Genomic DNA, 20,377 nt, shown 5'->3' with positions numbered 1-20,377 from the left:
TGGTTCCACAGGGTCCCACAGTGTAACAATGGGCCCTTGGTTCCATGAGTTTCCTCAGTGTCACAGTGATCTCCTGGGATCCTCAGTGTCACAATGGCCCCTTGGCTCCCTGTGGCCCTGTGGTGTCACAATGGCTCCTGTTTGAAGGAGGCACGGAAGTATCAAAATGGCCCCTTGTTTCCATGAGGTTCCACAGTGTCACAGTGGTGTCCCTGGTTCCATGAGGGTATCCTGCATCACAATGGCCCCTTGGTTCCATGAGGTTCTAAGGTGTCACAGTTAAATCCTCAGTTCTGAGAGGCCACACAGCCAAGTCTTGAAGTATCAGAATAAGACTCCTTGAACCAATTTGGTGTGGAAGAGGACATAATTTATTTATGCCTTAGGTTTAACCCGGGATAACTCCTAACCTTATGTGGAAAACTGATTCTACAAGTGTGTTGTTTATATTCAGTCACCACATGTGTATAACAATTTACACATTTCCATAAAACCCAACCCAAATTTCCAAGATGAAGAGTACTTGTTCTTTCTATCACCACACCCTTAGGCCAGATGTCTTCTTCTCTTTCAATTGTCCCTCCTGGAAAAGCAGGCCCGGCATGCCTTGTTCCTGTGATAAAACTTCACAGGCACAGTAAAACTTGAGTTAAAACATTTAGAATCAGGGCCAAGGTTTTGTGTGGCCAGGCAGAGGCAGGCAGGACACAGAGCTGTCACCAAAGGAAGGGGCCAGCGAGGTGGGGCAGCCGGGGGATGACGACAGCCTGCAGGGACAGAGGCGCAGGGCATGGACACCGTAGGACAGCCTGGGCTGCAGAGGGCACAGGGATGGGCAGCAGCTGAAAGGCCCTGCCAAAGCCAACTCCTGCAGCACTTGGGCCATGGCTGCTGGCCCTGGGCCTGAGGCCAGCAGGGGACAAGTGAGCCTTGCTGTGCTGGGGCCTCATTGCCTCCTTGTCCCTGCTCAGCAGCCTGGCAGGGGCCGCCCCATGGTCCTGCCCTTGGCATTGCACATCCCCAGAGCCCAGTGCCCCGGGAAGAACCCTGAGTGATGAGGAAGGGACAGGATGTGCCTTGTCAGGGGCTGGGGCTCAGGCCTTGGCCCTTTGCATTCCTGACACACATCCAGGTTTGGTCAGCATCAGAGACACCTTTCCCTTGTTTGTCCCCACCTATCATCACTGCCACCAGTGTTCTACTCTAACTTCAACCTGGGGACACTTCCTCAGGTGTGTTCCTCATTGGAACCCATTAAAACTTCAAGAAACTATGGAGTTTGATTGTGACTTTAAAATCTTGAGAAGTTTTTTGAACACTCTCTCAGGGACTGAGTCTGATGTAAACAGCACCAAAGCCCTGAGACAGTCTTTAAATTTCTTGTGCTGTGTCTGTGCTGCTGAGCTGGGCTGGGCTCCTGGAACAGAGGCTGCTACTGGCAAGCAAGAAGAGCTTCAAAAAGACATTTCTGCTGAGGAGCTGCTCCTCTCCCATCCCAGCAGGGCTGAGGGCACTTCCTGCAAGCACTAAGGTGACAGGAGCCAGGCACAGACAGGCTAGAGGCAATCAGGACTGGGAAGACATTGAGCAGAGATTTCACTTGGGGAAACATCACTACAGCTCATGATATGGTGAGTCTGTGGGTGCAGGGCAATATTCCCTGTGCTCCTAGTGGGATCTCCTGGAGCCAGCACACTCCACAGCCTGGGGGATATGTCAGGAGGACTCTCCCAGTTTCTCAGAGACAGATAAAGAGGAGGATATGCTGCAGAGCGGGGCTGCCCTGGGCAGTGTCAGAGGGACAGGGCAGGACAGCTCCTGCTGCCAGGGACGGCTGCAGGGGCTGAAGCTGGGGCTGCAGCCAGGGCTGCCCAGGACTGTCCTGCACAGCAGCTCCTGCAGCCCTCAGGGCTCTTGGCCAGCCCAGGGCATGTGCCACCTGCCAGGGACAGCTCTCAGCCTGCCTGGCAGCTCCCCATGGACTGTGGGAAGAAGTTGGAGGGGGAAGGAGCCACCCCCATCAGGGCAGATTCCTCCTGCTGTGGAGATGGTGCTGCATGGCCAGGGCTGCTCTCAGCTTTCTCCTCAAGGGAAGGGAAAGGGGCTGTCAGGTGTGTCTGTGTCACTGAGACTCCTGCACTCTCCCACTGGGCATCAGCAGATCTGCCTCTGAACTCTCCCTCACAAAGTGCCTCCTCACCCTCCTGTGCCTACAGACAGCAGCAGCAGCACCTTGGCTTGCAGCATCTCAGTTTCTCTGAGCTGCCTTTAAGGCCCTGCTGGCAGGGAGATGCCCCTGGGCAGTGCCCTGTGCTGGGAGGGGTGTGCAGGGCAGAGCTGAGCCTACAGGGCTGGGCTGGGCTCTGGGAGCACTGGCAGGCACAGAGCTTGGATAGAGAGAAACAGCTCCAAGTAGGCACAACCCCAGGCAGCTGAGAGCCAGACCCACCCTTTCTATTGCTCCCTGTCCAGCTGCATAGGGAAAGAGAGAAGTGTTTGGAGAAAATTATTTTTAAACCAGACTCCTAGAATACTCCACTTTATTTCCAAGTATGTTTTAACTGAGATCACCCTGAAATAGAGGGAGCAGTAATGAGCAAAGGGCAGCTGTGTGGGACCAGCAGGTCTGACTACACTGTGGCGCAGGGAGCCCTGTTTCATCTAGGCTTTCCAGTGCTCAGGCTAAGAGCATTGATGAAGATGGGGCTGCAAATCAGCATCAGAAACCTGAACTAAAATACCAAAAAAAATAGCTAACTTAAATTTCTCCAGAGAAAGAGGGTTTTCCATGAATGTGTAAGAATTGACCATGGAATGCTGTTCCAGCTTCTCAGTGTTTTCTTCGAACAGCCCACCATGCCCATATTGAAGAAATGTCCAATAACAGCCCCATCAGCCACTTCCTCCTGCTGCCATTGGCAGACACGCGGCAGCTGCAGCTCCTGCACTTCTGCCTCTTCCTGGGCATCTCCCTGGCTGCCCTCCTGGGCAACGGCCTCATCATCAGCGCCGTAGCCTGCGGCCACCACCTGCACACCCCCATGTTCTTCTTCCTGCTCAACCTGGCCCTCACTGACCTGGGCTGCATCTGCACCACTGTGCCCAAAGCCATGCACAATTCCCTCTGGGACACCAGGACCATCTCCTATGCAGGATGTGCTGCTCAGGTGTTCTTCTTACTCTTCTTTATCTCAGCAGAATATTTCCTCCTGACCATGATGTGCTACGACCGCTACGTGTCCATCTGCAAACCCCTGCACTACGGGACCCTCCTGGGCAGCAGAGCTTGTGCCCACATGGCAGCAGCTGCCTGGGCCAGTGGCTTTCTCACTGCTCTGCTGCACACAGCCAATACATTTTCCCTGCCCCTGTGCCATGGCAATGCTCTGGGCCAGTTCTTCCGTGAAATCCCGCACATCCTCAAGCTCTCCTGCTCACACTCCTACCTCAGGAAATTTGGGACTTCTGCTTTTACTACTTCTTTAGCACTTGGCTGTTTTCTGTTCATTGTTTTCTCCTATGTGCAGATCTTCAGGGCTGTGCTGAGGATCCCCTCTGAGCAGGGACGGCACAAAGCCTTTTCCACCTGCCTCCCTCACCTGGCTGTGGTCTCTCCTGGTCAGCACTGCAATATTTTCCTACCTGAAGCCCTCCTCCATCTCCTCCTCATCCCTGGATCTGACCCTGTCAGTTCTGTACTCGGTGGTGCCTCCAGCTCTGAACCCACTCATCTACAGCCTGAGGAACCAAAAGCTCAAAGGTGGCCTAAGAAAATTGAAGACTCTATGTTTTCTTTTCTGCACCAGTGCCGTTAGGATCTAACTCCTTACAATCTCAGCCTTTTTTCCCCCTTATTTTCCCATTTTTATTCCAGGAACTTTTTCTAATATTGGTCTGGTTTTTTACAAATTACTATACCATTACTCCTTTCATTTCCACAACAATATCTTCCCTTTGAAACACAAATATGTTCAAGAGGTCTCTTCCCTATGCATTTAAATAAAAACAAGCGCATGCCCTAACCTGTGTGTCCAAGATCCTTCCTCAGCCCTTCTCTGTCTCTGCAGGGCAGTGCCTGTGGGCAGAGGCAGAGGGAAGAGTCTCCCAGCACAGCAGCACAGCCAGGGACAATGGCCCTGGCTCTTCCCACATCTGCTCTTCCCAACTCCACCCTCTCCTTGCCAGCCCTTCTGTGGCTGTAAGGCCGCATTGCTCTGGCAGCTTGGTCACTGTCCTGCTGCGTGTCCGTGCTGTGAGGACAGGCAGGGACAGGCCATGGGCACTGCTGGGACACAGCTGGGCTCCAGCACAGCAGCTCCATCAGCAAAGGGCATCTCCTGAGGGCAGGGCAGGAAGGCTTTGCTCTCCTCCAGAGCTGCTGTCAGCAACTCCAGGAATGCAAAAGCAAAGCCCAGTGCCTGGGGCAGAGGGGCAGTGTGCAGGGGGGCACACAGCAGTGTCCTGGCACAGCCAGAGCTCCTGGCATGGACCTGAGAGAGCAGCAGAGCAGGGCCTGGGCTGTGTCTTTGTTCTGGCCACAGCCTGGGAAGGTGTCCCAGTGCAATTTTCCCTCACCAGCCCCTGCAACCACCACACCCAGCACTGGCCTCTGACCCACCTGCAGGAGGTGGTTTGTCCCTGCATGGAGGGACACCAAGTGACCAGGGAGCAGTCTGAGTTTGCTCTGTACTGAGGAGATTTCAGGAGTGAATCGTGTGTGTGTGGGGAGATGAACCTGAGTGAGCACAAACACCATCATCAGCACTCGGGGGTGGCACAGTTCTGGTGGCACAAACGGTGCCTTGAGGCCACTAAACTCTGGGAAAACACCTGAATTCATTGCTGGGCTGTGGTTAGGATTTCATAGAGAGGAAGCCTGGGCAAGGAGACTCCAGGAAAAAATGCTCAGGACAGCCATGGACAGCACAGAGAGAACATTGGGGTGGCGGTTTGTGGGGAAAAATCAGAGCTGCCTCCCTTCTGAAACACCCTGAGCACCTGGACAGGGCTGTGCTCTGTTCTGGGCAGTGACCTGGAACTGAGGGATGTGGAAAAGGCCTTTGGTGTCACGGATGTTGAGAAGGCTGGGCTCTGTCACTGAGAGACCTCTCTCAAAGTCCTTGGAAAGGCCAGAGCCATCCCAGAGGGTCCTGGGAACTTGGGAAGGGCAGACATGGAAGCAGTCTGCAAACAGGCAGGGAGGGGCACTGGGAGAGTCACAGCCTGGTCAGGCTCAGCAGGGAAGGGCATGTGGCAAATCCTCCTGCAGCCATTCCAGGCACTGGCAGCACAATGCAGGGATGGCAGAATCCCCATGGGAGGGAAAAGAAGGGGATGTTGTGTGCCCAGACTTTAGCCAGGCTTGGGACATTGTCTGCTGTGCTCCCCTCAGAGCCAGACTGGACAGAGCTGGGCTGAAGAGGTGGAACATGAGGTGGGTGGGAATTTTGCTGAACAATGAGTGTTAAATGTCAGCCATGGCACAGAGTCCCCTTGGCAGCCACTCCCTGGTGACATCCCACAGTGACCAGCCCTTGACCACCACTGGGGAACATTTCTATTATCTCTATAATGGCATGAAATGCACTTTCAATTCCTTTGTGGATGCTCCCATGTTGCAGGCAGTCTGTGACCAAACTTATCCTGTTAATGATGACTGCAAAACATAATGGAGCAAGATGACTGAGTTGGGTAAATTTGTCTTGCCATCAGGTGAACACCAAGCAACATGAAAAGGGAGAAAAAACTTATGCATCAGAAGAAAGTCAATAGGGAAAAAATCGAAACATGACCAAAAATAAAAAACAAAGCAAAACCTACCCACAATAAAAAACCCCTACAAAGAAACCAACTAGAAAAAGCAAAGACCACAAACAGAAGGAAATAAATGCAAAGGAAATCTCCTATCAGTGGAAAATGCTTAACTTCCCAAGGGCAGAAGTATAGGTAGTGTTCGAAAGAAAAATGTCATAAGAAATAAATAAATCCCCTATTTCCTTTACTCCCCCCACGTCTCTCAGTTTATTGCTGATTATGATGTGACACAAAACAGAACATCCCTTGGATTGGTCCAGTTCAGCTGTCCCATCCCTGTTCCCTCAGGAACATTTGCCCACCCCACGCCCATGGTTTGGAGGGAATTGCTGGCATGTCTCATGACAAGAGAACATTTACTTTTATCAAGGACAGTAAAACAGAAGAGCACAGCCTTGGAGAAACAGATCAAAGATGTCACTCAGGCAAACACAAGTCATTCAAAATGCAAGCAGGATGCCAGCTCAGCTCTGAAAGACTGCTGATAAAGCAGAAATTATGCAAAACAAGGAGATTGCCATCATTCAAAAGCAGGGATCAAGGAATAGCCTCCTTTACCAGATGTTGAAGACAGACCCCAATGAACCACATAAGGATTTGTGATAATAGGTACCACTATGTCAAATAAAGTCAAAGGAAGTGGGGATAGCTAATGAGGATGTAATCAGCATGTGTGATAAATCACTGTTTACCTGATGCCCAGTACACACAAATGGATGAGGGATTACCAGAGTGACCACCATGCTGTAATAAAGAAAACTCAAAAGTCTATTCAGAAGTCTCTATCCAGCACATTTCATATCACTCCTTGACTCCATTATGTCCTTTGTACAGTTCCACAATAGCCCCTTGGTTCTATTGGGGTCCATATTGTCAAAATGATTCCTTGGTTCTCCACTGCCACAATGCTCTTTTTGCTTCTATGAAGCCTTGGTGTGTCACAACTTCCCCTTGGCTGATGAACTGCCATTTTGTCTCTTGGATCTGCAGTATGGCAATGGACAATTGGTTACAAGCAGCCTTCCTGGTCACAATGAATATTTGGTTCCATGGAGCCACACTGTCCCAATGGCCCCTTGGTTCCATGAGGCCTCGCTGTATAACAATGGCCCCTCAGTTCCATGAGGTTTTCTACTGTCAACAATGGTCTCCATGGTTCTGCAGTATGAAAATGGCTGCTTGGTTCCACAAGGTTCCTCAGTGTCACAGTGGTGCCCTTGGTTCCATGAGGCTCTGCAGTGTCACAATGCCCCAGTTTCCATGAGCTTCTGTCTCATCAATGATGTCCTTTGTTCCAGTGAGGCTCCTCAGTGTTCCATTGGATCTGTGATTCCATGAGGTTCCATAGTGTACCATGATTGCCTTGATTCCAAGAGGTTCTGCTGTGTCACACTGGACCCTTGGTTCCATGAAGCCCCACTGCATAACAATGGAATCTTGGTCCTGTGAAGTTCTGTACTGTCACAATGCTTTCCTTGGTTCTGGACTGTAACAATGGACCCTGGGCTCCATGAGGTTCCGAAATGTCACCATGGTCTCCTGGCATCTGCACTGTCACAATGGACAATTGGTTCCATGGGACCCAGCTGTGTCAGAATTAACCCTTAGTGCCATGATGTTCTGGAGTGTCACAATGGTCTCCCTGGTTCAGTGAGGCCTGAGAGTGTCACAATGGCTGCTCGGTTTCAAGAGCTTCCATAGTGTCACAATGGTCTCCTTGTTTCTGCAGTGCCATAATGGACCCTCGGTTCCATAGGGTTCCTAAATGTCACAAGTCTCCTTGGTTCCATGTGGCTCTGCTGTTTCCCCACGGTCCCTTGGTTCCATGAGTTTCTGTGCTGTCAGCAATGGTTCTCTTGTTCCAATGGTGCCATTATGTCACACTGGACCCTGGGTTCCATGAAGTACTTGAGTGTCATAATGGCACCTTGGATCCATGGGGTCCCATAGTGTCACCATGGTTTCCTGGGATCTGCATTGTCACAATGGACCATTGGTTCCATGTGGCCTGGCTGTGTCACAATGGTCTCCTTGATTCCATAATTCCCCTCAGTGTCACAATGGAGCCTTGTTTCTGTGAGGCTCTGAACTGTCACAATTGTCTCCTTGGTTCCATGAGCACCTGATGTGTCACAAGGCTGTCCTTGGCTCCATGAGGATACAAAAACTTTGCATGTACATGCAGCAGCACCTGCTTAACACAACTGGGAACATCTGTCTGCATTCAAAAGAGGAGTTAAAAGGTGAGAATGGCACCAGCAGCTTCCATCTGCAACAGAGATCCAGGGAAAGGGCAGGGACAGAGTATTCAGCTGAAAGACTCAGAGAATTCTGCTTACAGAGATCAGATCTGGTCACACTGTTCCTTGTAGAAAGGTGACAGCACTCCAGCCAGCCTGTACTGAGAATGTGGTTCCTGAGTGGGGTTTGTTGTTCAGGAAACCTGCTCAGGATTTTCATTCTTTCCTCACCAACAGGAAAACTTCTGCTGCGCCTGTGTGCAAGCAGAGCCCTGAGGAGAGCAGGTGGGACATGGTAAAAATATGCGTGTCTTTCTGCAGAGCTTCTCTCATTCTGTCTATCTTTCTTCCGTTTCTAATGCTCTTTATATGAAACAGTTTTGGGTACCTCAACTACTAAAGTATTTGTAATAAATAAGAGGCCTTTTGTTCGCCTGACAGACTTTAGACCTTGGAGGAATATCACCAAGATTTGTGAGGCCAGAATGTGGGTTGTTCTGCTTTTATCCTCTGACAGACAGACCTTGAAAAAGATATCGCTAGAACTTGTTAATAGTTTTGCTCTGCTTGATAGGCCTTAAAGTAAAAAGTCAGAATGTGTTTTCTTTGCTTGCATAATCACATATTGTTTTAAGTGCCAAGAAAGGAGTCAGTGGCTGAGGAAGACTACTCGCCCTCATCCCCCGACCACCAGAAGGCAGAAAAAGACCCCCTAGCAACTGGAGGAGCATGCGCTGAACTACTGGAGGAGGAGCACGTAACCCGAAAACTAAACAGCATAAAAGAAACAAACTAAGGGGGTGGGGTGCAGCAGTAGTTAATGGAGCGAGACTCTGCTGCCCAGCGCTAAATTTGCTTTTGCTTTCTGTAACCAATAAATCTTTTAAATTGTTATTTGATCTTTTATGGCCCATTGCGCTCGATTATAACAAATTTGGCACGTGACTCGGATCGAGATTTTGGAGGGGCTCTCTGCCTGCGGGGAGGCGCCCCCCACCATTTTGGTGGCCCCAGGGACGGGAGTCCTATCCTGACCTTGACCGACGAACCTAAAATTAAGAAAGCAAAAGCAAAGGTAGGAGGGCCCAGTTGACCCCTTAAATTTTGTGCACAAAGTCCGGACGAAGACGCAGGACGCGTAAGTATAAGGGATCCGTTCGGGCGGGGTCAGGATCCCGGAGTACAACGTGTGGTGTGTGTGTGAGAGGGGGACTGGCAGCCAGATTCCCCAAGCGAGTGCGGACCCTTAGTAGTGCGGTTCCCATTGACCCGCGAGGGCGTGGGCCACGAAACAGGGGAAGCGAAAGTGATTTTTGGTGTGAGTGAAGGTACTCCGGAGGAAATGGGGCAGGGGAAGAGTAAACCTCCTGCAAGTGTTAAACTCCCACCCATACCTAGAGATAGTCCCTTAGGATTTTTACTAGAAAATTGGGACCATTTCCCTGGAACGGAAGGGAAGGATAAGGCAAAAATGATATATTACTGTGTAGAAGTCTGGGGTGGGAAGGAGATTTCAAGAAACGTGTTCTGGCCAATATTTGGGTCAACAGAGGATTGGATAAAACAGAGATTAAATATTTGGGTAAATACAAAAAACCCTGTTTGTTTGGAGGAAAGTGAGTATGCAAAAATCTGGATAGCCCGTCCTGAGGTTTTTATCTTTAAATTGTTCGAAAAAGGGAATAACAAAAATAAGAAAAAGGGAGGTAGGAAAGAAGAAATCCTAATGGTACCCCCTCCACATGTGCCCCCACCGCAGGCCCCTGCCCCCAGTGCACCTCCCCCAGAGGAGGATTCGGATTCAGATCATTCGAGCTATTCAGGACCAGTCACTAGAGGGAGATCTAGGAAACAACAAGAAAAATTATTTCCATTAAGAGAAATGCCTATGGGGGGTCCTCAGGCAGGAATAGGATTTATATCTGTGCCCCTCAGTTCAGGGGATGTTAGGGAATTTAAAAAGGAAATGGGACACTTATTAGAAGACCCGCTGGGAGTTGCTGAAAGAGTGGACCAATTTCTGGGTCCTAATATGTATACCTGGGATGAATTACAGGCCATTTTAAACATCCTGTTTACGGCCGAAGAGAAAAATATGATTAGGAGGGAGGGCATGCGTATCTGGGACGCCCAACATGCTCAGGGTCCTGCAGCTAACACCAAATGGCCCCTTCAAAATCCTCAGTGAGATCATCAGAATCCTGCACATCGAACACACATGCAGGACTTGAGGACAATCATAGTTCAGGGAATTACGGAATCAGTCCCGAGAGGCCAGAACATCAATAAAGCATTTAATGAGAGACAAAAGAAGGTTGAAACCCCCACAGAGTGGTTAGAGAGGTTGAGAAAAAATTTCCAGCTTTATTCAGGAATGGATCCAGATGGTCAAATGGGACAGGCAGTGTTGAAGGTACATTTTGTGTCTAAATCTTGGGAAGATATAAGGAAGAAGATACAAAAGCTGGAAGATTGGCAGGATAGAGGCTTAGATGAGCTATTAAGAAAGGCCCAAAAGGTGTATGTCCGAAGGGAAGAGGAAAGTCAGAAACGGCAAGTTAGAATGATGGTTGCTGCGGTACGAAAAAGTAGGGAACAGGGTCAGAGGGAGACACGGAGGCGGCCAGTAAGAGAGCTTAAGGAGTCTAGGGATTCAAGGGAGAGACAGGACATTAAAGTGTGTTTTTATTGTGGGAAAAAAAGACATTTCAAGAAAGAGTGTAGGGTCAGGATTCGGGATGAAAAGGAGTTCAAGACAGATTAGAGGGGTCAGGGGCTCTATCTCTTGGGGACACGAAAACATCATAAGGAGCCCTTGATAAAACTGAAGGTGGGTCCTCATGGCCAGGAAATAGTTTTTCTGGTTGACACAGGAGCTGAAAGATCAACTATTCAGTTTTTGCCAAAAGGATGTAGTCTATCTAAAGAGACTGCCACGGTAGTAGGAGCAAAGGGAGAACCCTTTGAGGTGGGGGTTATTAAAAGGGTAACAGTTGAATCAGAATCAAGAATCGGGTTGGGAGACTTTTTGTTAGTATCAGAATCTGAATATAATTTATTGGGGAGAGATATGATTATAGAACTAGGAATTAGGATAGAAGTAGTAGAGAAGGAACTGCAAATTAAACTCTGTCCTCTCAGAGTGGAGGACGAAGAAAAGATAAACCCTGAAGTATGGTATAATCCAGGAAACGTGGGGCAGCTAAAAATAGCCCCATTTTCGGTGATTATTAGAAATCCGGAAGTCCCGGTAAAAATAAAGCAATATCCCATATCCCCTGAGGGTCGACGAGGATTAAAACCTCAGGTAGATAGATTGTTGAGCAAGGGGTTGCTAGAACATGTCACTCTTCAACACACCGATACTCCCTGTGCGCAAATCAGATGGCACTTATCGGATAGTGCACGACTTAAGGGAAATTAATAAACGCACAGTGGCTCGGTTCCCCGTGGTGGCAAATCCATATACACTTTTAAGTAAATTGGGGCCTAATAACTTATGGTATAGTGTCATAGATTTAAAGGATGCCTTTTGGGCTTGCCCTCTCGATGAGGCAAGCCGGGATTACTTTGCATTTGAATGGGAGGACCCCGATACAGGGAGGAGGCAACAGCTGAGGTGGACAGTGTTACCCCAGAGGTTCACAGAATCTCCAAATTTGTTTGGACAGGCATTGGAACAAATTTTGCAAGATTACCAAACAAAACCGGGAGTAACCCTGATACAATATGTAGATGATCTGCTTCTGGCAGGGGAACATGAGGAGGATGTAAGGAAAGAAAGTATAAGGCTGTTGAATTTTCTGTGACTTAAGGGGTTAAAAGTTTCTAAGACTAAACTTCAGTTTGTAGAGGAGGAGGTAAAATATTTGGGGCACTATTTAAAGAAGGGAGAAAAAAAAATAGACCCTGAAAGGATCCAAGCAATTATGTCACTACCTATTCCAAAAAACAAGAGACAAGTTCGTCAAATTTTAGGACTTACCGGGTACTGCAGGCAGTGGGTTGAAAATTATAGCAGTAAAGCTAGATTTCTTTACCATAAATTAACACAGGAAGGGCTAATGAAATGGAGTCAAGAAGACACAGAGAAACTTCAGGAATTAAAGGAAAGTTTGGTCCATGCCCCGGTCTTAAGCCTCCCGGATGTGAGGTAACCATTTTTCTTATTTGTAAACATAGAAGAGGGTATTGCATTTGGGGTACTTACTCAGGATTGGGCAGGGAAAAAGAAGCCTGTTGCATATTTATCAAAAATTTTAGATCCTGTGAGTAGAGGCTGGCCAACCTGTTTACAAATAGTGGCCGGATGTGCCCTATTGGTGGAAGAAGCTAAAAAAATTACTTTTAATGGTAATCTCAAAGTAATGTCCCCTCACAACATCCGGAGCATATTACAGCAAAAAGCAGAAAAATGGATTTCGGATGCTAGGCTTTTAAAGTATGAAGGAATTTTGGTAGAAGCACCCAATTTAACGTTAGAAACCACTGCACTACAGAACCCGGCCGCATTTTTATACAGGGGACCAGAGCATGAGTTTTTGACCCATGACTGTATAGCTACAATAGAAGAGCAGACGAAGATTAGACCGGATTTAGAAGAAGAGGAATTAGAAAGTGGTGAAAGATTTTTCGTGGATGGATCCTCCAGGGTAATAGAAGGGAAAAGAAAATCAGGGTACGCAATAGTGCAGGGTCCGAACTTACAGGTGGTAGAGTCGGGTGCATTAGATAGATCATGGTCTGCCCAGGCATGTGAATTATATGCAATATTAAGGGCCTTAAAACTTCTTGAGGGGAAGGAGGGGACAATATATACTGATTCTAGATATGGATTTGGGGTAGTCCATACATTTGGAAAGCTATGGGAAGAAAGGGGCCTTATTAACTCACAGGGGAAGGATTTGATACACCAGAAACTTATAGTTGAAATATTAAAAGCCCTAAGAGGGCCGACAAGGTTAGCAGTGGTTCATTTAAAGGGACACCAATGAGGAATAGATTTAAAAAGCAGAGGGAATAATGCTGCAGATCAGGAGGCAAAACGGGCAGCCCTAAAGGAAATGGTCCTAAAAGAAAAAGGGGGGCAAAGGGGAAAAGATGGAGTCAAGGATGGTGAAAACACTAACACAATTTTTACGAATGAGAAGAAAGAGAGACTTAAAAGAATGGGAGTTACAGAGGAAGCAGGAAAGTGGATATTAGCAGACGGCCGGGAAGTGCTACCAAAGGCAATAGCTCAGAGGGTATTGTATATGTTACATCAGAAAACTCACTGGGGAGCCCAGGGGCTGGTGGATCACTTTGCCACTAGGTACATGAGCATCGGGCTCCACGATATAGCTAAACATATCACAAAGGGATGTCCTACCTGTTTGCGGGTAAATCGAAGTAACCTCAGAAAATTACCCTATGGGGGAAGGCCTCTAGCAAAACAACCCTTTGCAAATATTCAAGTGGATTTTACCAAATTGCCAAAGGTGGGGAGGATTAAATATGTTTTAGTGGTAGTAGATCATCTTACTCATTATGTGGAAGCCTTCCCGACATCAAGGGAAACCGCACAAACAGTAGTAAAAGCCCTGCTGGAAGAGATAGTCCCAAGTATGGTGTACCAGAAACAATTGACTCTGATAAGGGGCCGCACTTTACATCAAAGGTAACTCAGGAGCTGGCAGCAGCATTAGGAATAAAATAGGAACAACATACTCCTTGGCACCCTCAAAGTTCAGGCCGGGTAGAAAGGATAAATGAAGAAATAAAAAAACAACTTACTAAATTGGTACTAGAAACAAAATTATCATGGGTTAAATGCATTCCCCTAGCCTTGCTGAACATTCGGACTCAACCTCGGGCGGATTTGGGAATTTCCCCATTCGAGATGTTATATGGCATGCCCTATAGTTTAGAAAAGGCACAGACAAACCCAAATGTTAGTGAACGATACATTAATGAGTATTTAATAGCTTTGATGAAATTCAAAAAACAGTTATGGGAAAAAGGAATGTTGGTTCAGAGACCACCATTAGATCTTGTATTACATCAGGTTCAGCCCGGGGACTGGGCACTGATCCGAAGTTGGAAGGAAAATCCGATAACACCCAAGTGGGAAGGACCTTACCAGGTGTTGCTTACAACAGACACAGCAGTACGCACTGTGGAAAAAGGGTGGACTCATGCAAGCCGAATCAAGGGACCAGTAAATCCGTCTAAATTCACCAACGACCCCGGGTGGGAAGTAAAGGGCACACCTGGGAGCCTGAAACTGACACTTAAGAAGCGAGTAAGCTCTAATTAAAAAGACAGGCTACATTATTCCCACCCCACCACAGGTATGAGACTTTTTCCACATGGGAGATAGACTGTGGGATCCAACATACTATTCCTTCCTAGTAGAGCTCCGAGCAACAGGAGCACCAGTGAGGGGGGGAAGATCTGCTGAATGCAGCAGTGAAAATAAGATGTAATGCTGAAAATTGCTGGGGAAATTGTAACCCTTTTGTATGCTTTATTTGTTTAGTTTGTAAGGAGGAGTGGTGGACCCATTGCAGCAACAGTTACCCTCCAAGGGGAGTGTGTAAAAATTGTTATTCGGACCAAAGGCTACTCACCTCTCAGGTCCTGGCTACCAAAGTGGCTGCTAGAGAACTTTTAAGAGGGTCTGAAGAGTGGTGGAAAATTTTTACAAAGGGGATAAACCCCCAGTTCTATTGTTATCACTCTAATGAACCTGCCCCATTTGTGGCTAGGATAGTAGCCACCCTGTGCAGACGGTGGGTACCTGAACTCAGTTGCTATAGCCCTCAAATTAAGAACCGCAAGTGGTATAAATACATAAAACGTATCAAAAAGCATGGGTCAAACACCCCTCCTGAAGAATACTCCTGCTGCCGAGAAGATGGAACTCCCCATAGCTCGTGGCAACCGAGTTGATGGGCAAGGCACAGGAGATGAGAGCAGTGGAGGGGGGAGCCCGAGCAAAAGGGGAAAACGAGAAACAGGTACCCAGAGCTATCGAGAGTCCAGGGAAAGGGAAAAGTCTGAGGTAAATTGGGAGGAAAATAAAAAGAGCAGTTGTGAAAAATGGGGAAGCTACCACCTCCAATTAGCAATCTTATATATAATGCTTTTGAAATCTGCGTTTGCAAGCCATAAACCTTTTAAATGGTCATTAATAAGGTGGGAAGACCAGAAAGTACTTAGTACAGTGGTAACTTCAGAAACCCCCTCGTTTAACTGCTACCTTTGTGACTTAACCCAAAGGCAACCATGCTTGAACAAGGGGGAATTTTATTTTTGTCCGGCATCCAATCCAAGAAAACCTTATTGTAATTATCCTGGAGAATTTTATTGCGGATACTGGGGATGTGAGACAGTGGCTTTCGGATTTTCCCCGGGAGGAGGAAAGGATCAGTATATATCTGTAGGGTGGTGGCCTGCAGGATGCATTCCCCCTGAACTAGGAAAAGATCAGGGAGTGGGAAACCCTGGCAACTGCCATGGAATACAAATCAATGTTACAAACAATAAGGTCAGAGACGGGGTATGGACAATTGGCAAAACCTGGGGAGCTAGAGCATGAGAACCTGAAAAAGATAGGGGAGGACATTTCCTAATCAAGAGGGAACCAATTCCACATGATCCGGTACCTGTAGGGCCAAATCCAGTAATAGGTACCCAAAAAATAGAGGAAAATTGGAATGAGGCTATGAGGGAAAACACAACAGTGGCCACTAATAGATCTGTAATTATGCCTGCCACTGTGTTACCACCAAAGCATGGAACGCTCTGGAAAGTAATGCAAGCTACCTTTGGAGTCCTCAACAGTACATATCCAAATCTAACCAAAGAGTGCTGGCTATGTTATACCATTAATCCACCTTTTTATAAAGCTTTGGGGTCCGCAGCAAAATCCAAACGTGTCAATGGATCAAATCCGCGGGAGTGCCTTTAGAAAACGGGGAAAGAAAGTACCCCAGGAATATCAATGGCACAAGTGGAAAAGGAAGGTGCATAGGCAATATACCTCGAGATAAAGATCATCTTTGTCAGGTAAAAATGGCTGTAACCGACTCCCGCAAGCCAGCTCAATGGCTGATCCCCGCTGCGAACACCAAATGGGTCTGCAACACATTAGGGGTAACCCCGTGTATATCAATATCTAATTTCAATGAAACATCCGAATACTGCATTCAGGTCATGGTAGTTCCCCGGATTGTGTACCACCCGAAAAACTATGTGTATGCTCATCAATTCACTCCAAAACACCACTTAAACAAACGAGAACCGTTTACAGCCCTCACAGTTGCTGTATTACTAAGTATAGGAAGTGCTGGGGTGGGCACAAGAGTGGCTTCCTTAGTGAACCAACAGCAAAGATTTAAGGATCTCAGAATTTCAGTAGATAAAGATTTAAGTAAAATAGAAAAGGCAATAAACGGTCTCGTAAAATCAGTAAGATCTCTTTCAGAAGTTGTATTGCAGAATAGACGGGGATTAAACCTGTTGTTTATACAGCAAGGGGAACTGTGTGTGGCTTTGCAAAAGGAGTGTTGCACCTATGCAGACCACACTGGGACAGTAACTAACACCATGGCTGAGCTCCGAAAATAACTGGAGCAGCGCAAGAGAGAAAGGGAGGCCCAGCAAAATTGGTATGAGTCTTGGTTTAAATATTCACCCTGGCTAACGACCCTCTTGTCAAACTTAGCTGGACCAGTAATTTTAATAATTTTAGGGCTTGCTTTCGGCCCCTGTATTTTCAACAAAATAATTAGCATTGTAAAAAGCAAGTTAGAAGCCACTCACCTCATGTTAATACGAGCAAAATATGAAGCCTTAAATGAGGAAGAGGAAAAAGATTACCTGGAGTTAAGTAAAAGGAAATTACAAAGATTTAGTGAACAAAAGTAATAATATAAAAAAAGGGGGAACTTGTAGTAAATAAGAGGCCTTTTGTTCGCCTGACAGACTTTAGACCTTGGAGGAATATCACCAAGATTTGTGAGGCCAGAATGTGGGTTGTTCTGCTTTGATCCTCTGACAGACAGACCTTGAAAAAGATATCGCTAGAACTTGTTAATAGTTTTGCTCTGCTTGATAGGCCTTAAAGTAAAAAGCCAGAATGTGTTTTGCTTTGCTTGCATAATCACATATTGTTTTAAGTGCCAAGAAAGGAGTCAGTGGCTGAGGAAGACTACTCGCCCTCATCCCCTGACCACCAGAAGGCAGAAAAAGACCCCCTAGCAACTGGAGGAGCATGCGCTGAACTACTGGAGGAGGAGCACGTAACCCGAAAACTAAACAGCATAAAAGAAACAAACTAAGGGGGTGGGGTGCAGCAGTAGTTAATGGAGCGAGACTCTGCTGCCCAGCGCTAAATTTGCTTTTGCTTTCTGTAACCAATAAATCTTTTAAATTGTTATTCAATCTTTTATGGCCCATTGCGTTCATTTATAACAGTATTTAAAGGTTTTGAGGTTAAATGGGCAAAGTTTATGAAATTACTGCTATGAGAAGTTTTTTATGATAACCTGGATGCTAAATTAAATTATTTTCCAAAATTCCTTGACTTCCTATATTTTGCCAGTAAAATTTTTTTGCCATTTTCACCTCTTGAGAATATGTGGCTGGGGTTTATCCTGTGCACCAAACTCGAGTAAAGGAACCTTTGGTCACCCCCAGCATTTCAGTGTTCTGGGGTGTTACAGCCCAGCAGGCTCACAATGGCCTCTTGTTTCCATGAGGCCCTGCTGTGTCACACTGGCCCTTGGTTCCATGAGCATCTGCAGTGTCACACAGGTTGGTGCCATTTGTCCTTGCTGCCCCTCCCATCCCAGTGCCCCAGGAACAGCCCCGAGCCACCCGTGAGGGACAGGCCCTGCTGGGCCAGGCCTGGGCTCAGCCCTTGGCCTTTCTGCTGCCTCCAACCAGCCCAGGCCTTGCTCAGCATTGCAGTTCCTGCTCACAGCCTTTGGCTCCTGCAATCCTGCCCTCAAGGATCTGCTCTCACCAGTGCCTGGGGAGCCTTTGGCAGTCCCTGCCCTCAGTGGGGCCACTGATGCTCCAAAAGACTTGGAGTTTTGCTTCTGACTCCTTGGGCAGCTTCTTCAACCTTCTCTCAGTGCCTGGGGCTCCTGGACTCAGCCCCAAATCCACCGTGGGGATCATGAAAATACAGAAAGCCCTCAAGAGCTCTTTGTCTTTCTTCCATTGTGTTCATGTCTCCAGGGCTTGTGCAGCTGCTTGGAGTCACTTTAAAGTTCTGGTAAGGAGGAAGATTTCAAAGTTCCCCTCACAATATTTTTCTTGTTTTAAATGAAGGGAATGCTTTCCTACATTTCATTTTGGAGAAGAGGTGACAGAAGCCTTCCTCAAATGATGTTGATGGTGAATGTCTCCTTAGGAGGTCTGGGCACAGAGAAGAATGCGCCCCTTAGGGGCTGACCCTGTTTGGACAACCTGCTCCTCATCTCCAGCATCACCATGGCTGACATTGCCCACATTTTGGGACAGATCTCCCAAAATATCCATAAATATTCATGTACTTTATTATCCATTGTTAATATTTTATTTTTACATTTATTTATTGTAATAATTTCTATTCATGTTTTTTATTACTTACTTTTTTTTTATATTAAAAATCTAAACGTTTTTTACAGCCAAGGAAATTAATCTTCATTGGCTCTAAGTAACACAATTATCTTAATTTTTTAGTTAAGCTATAGTGAATTTTTTCCTCCCTCATTATGATAATTAGTAATGTTGTTAATCGTTTTTCCATCTTTATTATAATCTTGTTCTCAGGCAGGGTCAGAGGGCGCACTTTGGGGTCCAGGGAGACATATCTGGGGCATATTTGGGGCAGTTTTTGGTCAGGGGATGGAATTTGGAGAGAACTAAAGTGTCTGGAGGTACTTGGGGGAGCCGGGTGCGGACTTGGAGGGGCACTTAGGGATTCTGATGGACAATTCGAGGTGTGGGGGAGCACTTGGGGGTGCAGGGGGGCATTTGGGGGTCAGGGAGGGGAATCTGGGGCCCTTCAGGGTCCGGGCGGGCACTTGGGGTTTCAAGCGGGGCTCTGTGGGGCACGGGGGGTGATGGGAATTGTAGGCGCAGGCACATAAAAGCTTCATGATTCCGTGGAGCATCACGGGAGTTGTAGGCACTGCTGCATTGGTTGTTTATGCTCGCCACAGAGCATGATGGGAGCTGTAGTCCCAGAAGTGTCTCAAGCGGGGCATCTGGGGGTCCGGGAATCAGCTTGGGAGACAATTTTGCGTCCAAGCCACGACTTGAAGCCCTCAGAGGGAACATATACGGTTCGGGAGCACTTGGGGGAGCTCGGGGAGCTCTAACCGGGCTCCTTAGGTCACAGGGCACAGCAGGAGTTTTAGGCTCTCCAATGGGGCTCTATCGGGCCCGGGACATAATGGGAGTTAGAGGCAAAAAGAAAAGATGGCGCTGACACCAGGCACCCACCCCGAGGCCCCAATTCCCATCTCTCATTGGCTGCGAGTGGTGATGAGCAGGGTCCTGGGCGAATGAGAGGAGGCAGCAGAGGGAACAGCCCATTCAACCCCTGCAGTCCCTCCCAGTACAGCCCAGTTCATTCCCAGTACAGCCCAGTACATCCACAGTGCTCCTCCAGTCCCTCCCAGTACAGCACGTACATCATCAGTACAGCCCCGTGCAATATCAGAGCCCTTCCAGGCCCTCCCAGTTAAGCCCAGTACAACCACAGTGCCCTTCCATCCCCTCCCAGTGCAGCCCAGTTCATCCCACGTACACCCCTGTCCAACTAAATACACTTGAGTTTATTCCCAGTCCCTTCCACTTCCCACCAGTGTCATCCATTGTAAGCCCCAGTGTCCCCAGAGTTCCCCACAGTGTTCCCAGTGTCCCCAGTTTTTCCCAGTTTTTCCCAGTATCACCCCCAGTATGTCCCAGTATCTCCCACAGGGTTCCCAGTATCACTCTAAGTTTTTCCCAGTCCTCCCCAGTGTTTCCAATGAACCTTGAACTTCTCATGGTTCCTGTGGAACCCAAACCCAGCAGTGGGGTCAGTGCAGTGTCCATGGCCACAGCCCCTGGCAGTGGCCAGTGCAGGTTGGGATGATGATCCACCCTCACAGCTGGACCAGGGCAGCTCTGCAGTGGATTTGGTGGCACCTTGGGCTGGCACAAACCTGAGGAGTGTGTCTGATTGCAGTGGGGAAAATTAGGAGTTTTAGACGGCTTAAAAAAAACTTAAAAAAAAACCTATATATATTAAAAAATGGAAAAAACATCTCTTTTTCTGAGCGCAACCTAGGGAATGTGGA

At 47.6% G+C, this 20,377-nt stretch overlaps 1 pseudogene; it reads left to right on the top strand.

Annotated features, from left to right (window-relative positions):
• Positions 1–3,248: 3,248 nt before the first annotated feature.
• Positions 3,249–3,839, top strand: LOC130266060 (olfactory receptor 14J1-like; annotated as a pseudogene).
• Positions 3,840–20,377: the final 16,538 nt, after the last annotated feature.

Source organism: Oenanthe melanoleuca, unplaced genomic scaffold (assembly GCF_029582105.1).
Source record: "Oenanthe melanoleuca isolate GR-GAL-2019-014 unplaced genomic scaffold, OMel1.0 S001, whole genome shotgun sequence".
Taxonomy (NCBI): Eukaryota; Metazoa; Chordata; class Aves; order Passeriformes; family Muscicapidae; genus Oenanthe; species Oenanthe melanoleuca.
The sequence above is the reverse complement of the archived record's forward strand: the minus strand, read 5'-3'. Positions and strand labels throughout refer to the sequence as shown.